Here is a 9,469-nt window from a genome sequence, read left to right as displayed (position 1 = left end):
TACAGGGACAGAAATATAAAGATATTTATAGGCTTATTCCCACATGAACCGGGTCGGTTATGTACCAGTTCGAAACTTCCCACAAAGCAATATTATCAAATATGTAGAAACTTAGCAACGTTCCTTTTATGTTATGATTTTCTGATTGAGGTATTTTACTAGAACAAGAAATTGTTTATAAAAAATTGTATAAAAAATATATTATATAAAAAATTGAAAAAAAATGAAATTTCTATTATATTATTTAATATTAAAATTTTTTTGTAATTTTAAATTAAATTGATATCATTTGATTCATAATCAAAATCAATTAATGTTATTAAAAATATAGATTATAATATATAATTATAAATATTTATATTTTTTTAATTTTTTAAATATTTATTTTTATTTAAAAAATTACAAATATTATCCATTTAAATAAAAATAACCAACTACATAACTTCTCTTTTAAAAACCCTACATAGTGAGTGAGTGTGTCAAACTCTACATTTTTATATTTTTTTTGCCTCATTTTTTTTTCTTTTAATATTTTAAAATTATATTTTTTTAATATTTAAATGTCTTATATTTTATATTTTAAAATTTTTTTATTATTTTTGTACTTCTTACCATGAAAAATTATGAAATATCAATTTTATAAAAAACATTAATTTAATATTATATATACTAAAATTAAAAAAAATTTTATTTCGTAAAAATCAATGAAGAAAAAACATTGACAAAGGGAATAATTTCTTTTACTTGTAATGTCAACAAAACTGGAAAGAGAAATTAAAACAAAGGACAAATGAATTCATCTCAAAGTTAACGTGTCAACTCCCAAGCCTAGTATATGTCAAATAGTAATTAATGTTAATTACTTATTAATATATATTAATGGTGGAGTTTGAAAATTGTACTGAATTTTTTATACTAGTCACATTTTTTTTTTATTATTTATGTTAATTATAGTTCTGCTATACATCCATGACACAGTAATTTTTTAATTAAGGTCAAATGATGTCACACGTTCTTATATTTTAAGAAAATTTAAAAATTAATCATTATATTATAATTTATATAAATTTAATCTTCATATTAATTTTACTCTAATTATTAATCTTTTAAATTTTTTATAATAAAAAATGCTAATATGGTCATTAATAATGCTAAAGTGATTTTAACTTATTAATGTGATAATTTGAATAAATGAAATTAGTTATTAAATTATGTAAATAATTTTTATATTCTTTCAAAATTTAAAATTTAATTATTATAGTTGTAAAAAAATTAAAATTTAGTCCTTTTAATATAAAAAATATTTTAAATTTTTTATAAATGTTTTTGTTTTTAAAAAATATTAAATTTATTTTTAATATTTTAATATTATTTTTTGAAAGTTTTATATTTTTTCAAAATTTAATATTTTTATTTAAACAAAATATTTGATTTTATTATTTTAAATATTTGGAATTTTTATAAAATTTTTCATATATTTTAATTTTTTTTGTTTTCATTAAATTTATAATATTTTATATTTCAAAAAAGAGTTTATAAATTTTAAAAAAAATTTACATGTTTTTTATCTTATTTAAGTGAACAATAAATCGAAATCAGAAATTTTTCGTGTTTCGCTAGTTTTCTGTTTTTTCTAAATTTTTATGCTTTTTCTTTTCAAATATATTAAACAAAATAAATTTAAAAGATTCGTATCTATTTTATAAATTATTCATTTATTTATTTTTTATTTAAATATTAAAAATATATAGACAAATTTTTTTAAAATGAAAAATTTAAAAATATAGAAAATTTTATTAAAAAATTAAATTTTTCATTAAATAAAATGTTAAAATTTGAAAAAAAAATAAATTGAAAAAATGATTTTTATTTAAAAATTAAAATATTGAAAATATTAAATTTATTATTTTAAAAAAATTATAAAATTTCTAAAAAAATTCAAAATATTAAAATTTTCTAAAAATTTTCTAAATTTCTAAATACTAAAAAAATTAAGAATATAAAAACTTTCAAAAATGAAATTAAAAAATACTGAAAAAAATAAGTTTAGTATTTTTTTCAAATTAGAAAATTTTTAAAAATTTTAAACTATATTTTTTATTGAAAGAATTAAATTTTTATTTTTTATATTAAAATAACTAAATTTTAAATTTCATACTAGTACAATAATTAAATTTTAAATTTCATATAAATATAAAAATTATTTATATAATTTAATAATTAATTTCATCCATTTAATTATCACGTTAACAAATCAATATCATATTATTAAAATCAATATCATATTAATAAAATTAATATTTATATCATGAAATCAATGTTTATATATAAATTATTAAATCAAAATAATACAAATATTAAATTTATATGAATTATAATATAAATTTAAATTTAAATTTTTTACAAAATACAAACACCTCGAAACATAATTTGACATTTATTTAAATATGTTAATTTAACAACTAATTAATGCGATTAATTTCTCATTATAAATCGCAAAAAATCATAACCCATGCAACCCAAACAATCAATCAATTTCTCAATTTCTATTATTCCTATTCTTTCTACCTTTAAATAACTAAAATAAGAATGGCGTGGATGCGCCAGCTAGCCACCACGAAACCACAACTTTCAATTGCCCACTTGGCCGCTTGATGGATAACTTATAACTACCTTTCTTTCCTTCTTTCTTCCAGAAATTGTAAATTCTTTACTATTACTATTTGATCCTTTTAAAAATGCTCCGTAGCGACTGCAACCGGCTGTCAATGCTTTTTGAAAAGGCATCTGATTAGATGGTAAAATCGATTTATGTAAAATTAAAAATTATAATTATAATAAAATTAAATATTATAATAATAAAATATATATTTAAAGGTAAAAATAATGTTAACAGTGAAATAAATTAGAATAAGAAAAAATATTAAATTAAAAATATTAAATTAAAATTTATATATAATAAAAATTTTAAATTATTTAATATTTATAAAATTAATAAATATATTCTTTATTCTTTATTATATTAAAATAATAAAATTATTTTATAGTTTTTAAATAAGAAATTTAAATTGAAAAAAATTAAAAATAAAAAATTATCAATGATATATTTGTCTTTATAGTATAACTTAAAGGAAAAAAAAAAAGGATGGGAGGGGGCTTTTAGCCAGTAGACCAAAAATGGTCGGTGGCCGAACGGAGGAAAAATCAAGGATTCGTGTCGCGTTTTGAATGTCCAAACGACTATCCAGTAGCTTTTTGCTGATTTTTTTAATATAATTGCGTACATTCACACCCAGCCGAAATTCATTTGCTTAACAAGACAAACTAAAAAAGCAACGGCCAAAAAAATAATCAAAAATTCAAAATGCGAGCTCTGCTGACACCAGAACCTTTTTTATTTTTTCTTTTCTCTTCAATCAACCCTATCTCTCGCAATAGTAATACATCCCAAATTTGAACCTCGCTGTATTTCTTGTGTTCATACTTCTTAACAAAATAAGATTACATAATGTAAAAATCAACATCTATTAAAAGTTATTTGTGTTATCATATTTATCAATAATATTTTTAAGTTTTTTTGAGGAATTATTATTTTAACAACCTCATATATATAAATAGACTTTCAAATAAAGTTTTCAATTTTAAAAAATCATTAAACATGTTACTTGAGTCATATCTATAAACTAAATTATTTACTTCTTTACTCTCAAAAGTGTTTGGTTGTACGTATTTGTTCATAACAAAAATCTATCTTGTGGAAAACTACTTTGAACTATAAAATGTATGTTTATTGAGTACTCTCCAACTCAAAAGAGAAATAAATGCTATTATCCGTCTGCAAAATAGACATCTATCTTATTAGATGTCACATTATTTGAAATCAATCTTTTTACCCAAAACCAACTCTTCAAATGAAGACAATAGGTGCTTTAGGATTTTTTTGTTCCTCTTGCTATTCCTATTGTGTCACTAATAGAAAAGAAAGATTCATTTACGCTTAATCCTCAACAAAAGACAAAGCTCCATGTTTATTCATAACATAAACCCTTACCTTAAGAAGTACAGACTTTTGTGCCTCAATCGCATTGTCAAGAATCTAATCCACAAGTAAATCCTAAATAAAAAAATGTTAGGTCTACAGCACCATCACCAGTGAACATTCCACTTGATGATTTGGACATACCTATAGCACTCAAAAAAGATGTAAAATCATGCACTCAACACCTACTGTCCAATTATCTATCCTATAACTATTTGTTTATAGCATTTTGTTCACTGGTTGAAAAGATTGAAGTATCTAAAACCCCACAAACTATGGAATAAGCCTTAAAAATTCTAGAATAAAAAGTTACAGTACTTAAAAAGATGAGTGCATTGAAAATAAACAAGACTTGGGATATTGTAGAGTTACTTAGAGAAAAACGCCAGTTGGATGTCAATAGGTGTTTGGGATGCTATAGAGTTACCTAGAGGAAAAACACCAGTTGGATGTCAATGGGTGTTTAATATTAAGTACAATTCAGATTATGAAATAGAAAAACAAAAGGCCTACCTAGTTACAAAGGGTTTTACTCAAACTTTTAGAGTAGACTACACAGAAATCTTTGCTCCAATTGCTAAATTGAATACTATATGGGTACTGTTTTCACTAACAGCTAATATTGACTGATCATTATGCCAAAATGGATGTAAAGAATGTCTTTCTTAATAGGGAGTTGGTTGAAGAAGTTTATATGGATTTGCCTCATGGGTTTGAAGGGGAAAACAATGATATGAAGTTATACAAACTAAGAAAATTCCTTATGGTTTAAATTAGTCACTAAAGGCCTAGTTTGATCACTTTGCAAAGTCAATAAGGAGACATAGATTTAGTTAGGGACAAACTGATCACACTTTTTTTCAAACACTCAAAACATGGCAAAAAAATTATTTTAATTGTTTATGTCGATGATATTATACTGACAGGTGATGATATTAAAGAATAGAAAAGCTAAAAAAGACTCTTGGAAAATAATTTGAATTTAAGAATCTTGGGCAACTAAAATACCTTTTAAGGATGGAACTTGCAAAGAGTAATAATGGCATTACTGTTTCCCAAAAAAAGTATACAATCGATCTTTTGAAGGAAATTAGTATGCTTGGTTGTAAACCAGTTGATACATTTTTAGATCTTAATGTAAAATTTAGAAAGAAAAGAGAAATTCCAATAGATAAGGAGAGATATCAACGACTAATTAGAAAGTTAATCTACTTATCTTATACAATACCTGATATTGCTTTTGCAGTTAGTGTAGTAAGTCAGTACATGTACTTTTCACTTGAGGAGCATCTTAAAACTGTGCATGAAATCTTAAAATATTTAAAGGCCGCACCTGGTAAAGGTTTGTTGTTTGAAAAGAATAAATAAAGAAATGTGGAAGCATTTACAAATACAGATTAGGCAGGATCAATTGAAGATAAAAGATCCACCTTTAGGTATTATATGAAGTTTTGTGGTAATCTTGTCACATGAAGGAGTAAGAAATAGTCTGTTGTTGTTCGAAATAGTGCAAAAATAGAATTTAGAGCTATTGCACAAGGAACTGGTGAACTTATCTAGTTGAAAAGATTTTTGAAAAAAATTGAAAATGATAGCTAAATATCCTATGAAACTATGTTATGATAACAAGGCTATTATAAGTATTGCTTATAATCTAGCGCGTCATGATTGAACAAAACATGTGAAAGTTGATCAACATTTTATCAAAAAGAAGATTAATATAGGACTAAAAATGATATCATACAAAGAGAATGATATCATATGTCCTTACCAAGCAACAAGTAGCAAATATATTAACAAAGAGACTACATAAACCTAGTTTTAAGACTCATGTTGATAAACTGAGAATGATAAATATCTATTTTTCAACTTGAATGGGAGTGTTGATAAATTATGTATCAAATCGGGATCAATTTTTTGATTTGTTGGGATTTATATTTCTAGTCTTTTATTTATTTTTATGTTTTGATGATTATGTCCTAATTTTATGGACTTCTTTATACATATCAATTCCTCTATATATTTGAGGATTTTTTTTAATTAAAAAAATTTAGAGAATATTATTTTTTATCTCTAATTACACTTCTGTTTTAGGGTTTTTAGATGAAACATAAATATCTATATATGGCATTTATTGACTTGAAAAAAGCATACGATAGAGTTTCAAAAGATGCTTTGATAGGCTTTAATGAAGAAAAAAACTCTTTTAAAGTACATTAACATAGTAAAAAATATGCATGAAGGTGTTGTAACGAATGTAAAGACAGTTTGAGGCATAATTGGTAGCTTTCTCATTACTTCAAGATTACATCAAGGCTCCGCATTAAGTCCATTTCTTTTTGCATCAGTTATGGATAAGCTTCTTGGCATATTGAAAATAAAATGTCATGGTACATGTTATTTGGTAATGATATAGTTTTAGTTGCCGAAACTAGTGATAGTCTTAATGCAAAATTAGAATTATAGAGGCATACACTGGAGTCTCGAGATTTTAAATTAAGCAGATCTAAAATTGAATATATAGAATATAAGTTTCACAATCATATGAAAGTGAGTGGCAGTGTAATTAAGTTTAATGGTAAGGTAGTACCAAAGAGTAGCCATTTTTTATATTTAAGATCAATTATTCAGATCAATACTGAGATAAAAAAGGATATAAATCATAGAATTCAAGCAAGATGGGTGAGGTAACGAAGTGTATCGTGTGTATTGTATGATCGTAACATGCTTTTAAAGTTAAAAGTGAAGTGTATAAAATAACTATAAGGCTTATGTTGTTATATGAAACTGAGTGTTGGGCTATAAAGAAACAACATGAAAAAAAAAATGAATGTAAATAAAGATGCTTGGATGAATGAGTGGTTAGACTATAAAAGACAAAATAAAAAATGAAAAGAATAAAAAAATATCAAGGATAGTCTAGGTCCACATATGTTCAAGACCCTCATATGCAATAAGTACCTCCAACTACTCATCAACTTTTTTTTTTCTTGTATTCCTCAGACAATAATGAAACACCGAGAATTCGACAATAAGAGCTTAAATGTGTCGGTGAATCAGCTAATTGTAACAGTACTATTCCTATTTAAAATCCAGCTGAATGGAATTGTGTTTTTTTCCTTTTTAACAAAATCCTAAAAATTATTCCCTATTCTTAAGATTTGCTTCAGAAACTCATAATTAATACTAAATATGGAAAGCAAACAGGCAGTAGAGATTTCCAGAAGACAAGCATGAATAAGAGAAGCTAATGGGGATGATCATAAAGAATCAAAAAAAAATTAAATAGGGTGCTAGATCCATTAAGAGATACAGTGATGAAAGATAAATTTGATTTGTTAGAAAAGAGATTGAAAGTAATTGAAAGCCATGATGTGTATGAGAATGTTGGCAACCAACGAGCTTAGTCTAGTGCCTGATCTCGTTATTCCATCAAGATTCAAAGCCCTAGATTTCAAAAAGTATAATGGAACTGGATGTCCTAAAATACATTTGGCTCAATACTATCACAAAATGGTTGGATATACTAGTGATGAAAAGCTACCTATTCATGTCTTTCAAGAAAGTTTGATTGGGGCAGCAGCTAATTGGTATTATAGTATGAAAAATAGTCAAATTCGTACTTGAAGGGATTTATCACGGGCATTCTTAAAGTAATACGAATATATGTTAGAGTTGGCTCCAAACTGATTAACCCTCCAAAATATGAGAAAAAATTCCAATAAGAGCTACAAAGAATATGTTGTTAGATGGAAAAATATGGCATCACAGGTACAACCACCTCTTACCAATAGGGAGTTGAATTTCCTGTTTGTGGATATCTTTCCTTATCTCTATTATGATAAGTTGATCAGCAATACTTTATCAGAGTTTGTGAATTTATTGTTTGCTGTGGGTAGAATTGAGGATGAGATAAGAAGGGAAAGAATTATAGATACTGGTGATAAGAAAAAAGGAGATATTTTTTGTAAAACAAGCCCAAGAAATAATTGTTAAAGGGTAAAATGAAAGAAATCTCACTATGATGTAGGAAGATCCAATGAATGATTATTCACAATGGCTATCATATTGTCCCCAACCAATATTTTTGATTGATGATTTTTCTCGATCACTTCATCTGTATGCTCAAATTCCTTCACCACAAACAGAACCAAGGATCAACTTAAGCCATTCACAGAGTCGTAAGAGAAAGAGAGCCAAAGTGTATCATTCACTTGTAATACCTTACACTGAGCTTTTTACTTGACTAATAGAGAATCATATAATATTTGTTATTCCTATAAGACCCAGAAAGCCTCTGTACCCGAAGTGGTATGATCCTAATGCTAAATGTGAATTTCATGAAGAAGTTAAGGGGTATTTCATAAAATATTGTACTTTCTTCAAGCATAAAGTTTAAGCTTTGATCGATACAGATGCTACAAAGTTTAAAAAGCTAGTTGGTGGTCTTAATGATTAATAGTAATAGAGTTACAATTTAGTGATGCTAAAGTTGAAACATCAAAGGAAAAATTTTTGTTTGTGTAACTTTGGATATCATCTTTAGAGTACAATCAATATGATAAATTCTTTTTGGTCAAGTCTTAAGGTTTGCATTGCATGAGTAAACATTATGCATCATAGTGTTTTATTTCGTGTAAGTTTCGATATATAGTTGGTTTTTTTTTTTAAAAAAAAAAAAGAGAGAAGATGTTAGATATGAATAAAACCCCATGTGGTTAAGTACCGAGGCAAGAGAAATGTAAAAAAAAAGCAAAAAAAAAAATTTTAAGTCTAAGATGAATTGGTGATCACTATTAAGAATTTTTCAAATACCTAAATGCCAATTTGCTCATTCAGTTGACACCATTTCATCAGTCATGACCCCTTGATAACCTTGAATTCAAATTTGTAAACCTTATTTTCACCTGATATTGTTGGCAATATTCTTTTCTAAGGTAATGAACAAATGAAACAACCATTAAAAAAATGTGTGGTTCCTAGAAAATCAAGTCTATATGACTTTCCTTTTTTTAGAATTCAAATGCGATAATTTGATATGACAAGATTATGCTACAGTTCCAAAATTTTCAAATCCAAGTTTTGTAAAATGCACTTAAGCATACTACCCTTCTAGCTTTTTATCCTAAAATTGACCTGATCCTTTGTCTTGAGGTATATTTGTCAAAAAAGAAATACCTCATTACCTCTAAGGTAACTTGAGTTATGATTAACCCTTTTGTTCTCTTTTTGTGGAGTAACTTAGATCATTTGATACCTTAAACATGTTTACCCCACATAATCTTTTTCTTATCCATTTCATATGACCCTTATCTTGTAATTACTTTCATTATAGATGGTTTGCTAAAATGGGACATCTTTCATGAAACGTGTTACTGACAAAATGAATCTAGGTGTGAGCTATAAGGGTAAAAAAAATAAATAAAATAA

The sequence above is a fragment of the Durio zibethinus genome, chromosome 5, assembly GCF_047325235.1.
Source record: "Durio zibethinus cultivar Kanyao isolate XHJ-2024 chromosome 5, ASM4732523v1, whole genome shotgun sequence".
In the NCBI taxonomy this organism is placed as follows: domain Eukaryota; kingdom Viridiplantae; phylum Streptophyta; class Magnoliopsida; order Malvales; family Malvaceae; genus Durio; species Durio zibethinus.
Note: the sequence above shows the minus strand (reverse complement) of the source record.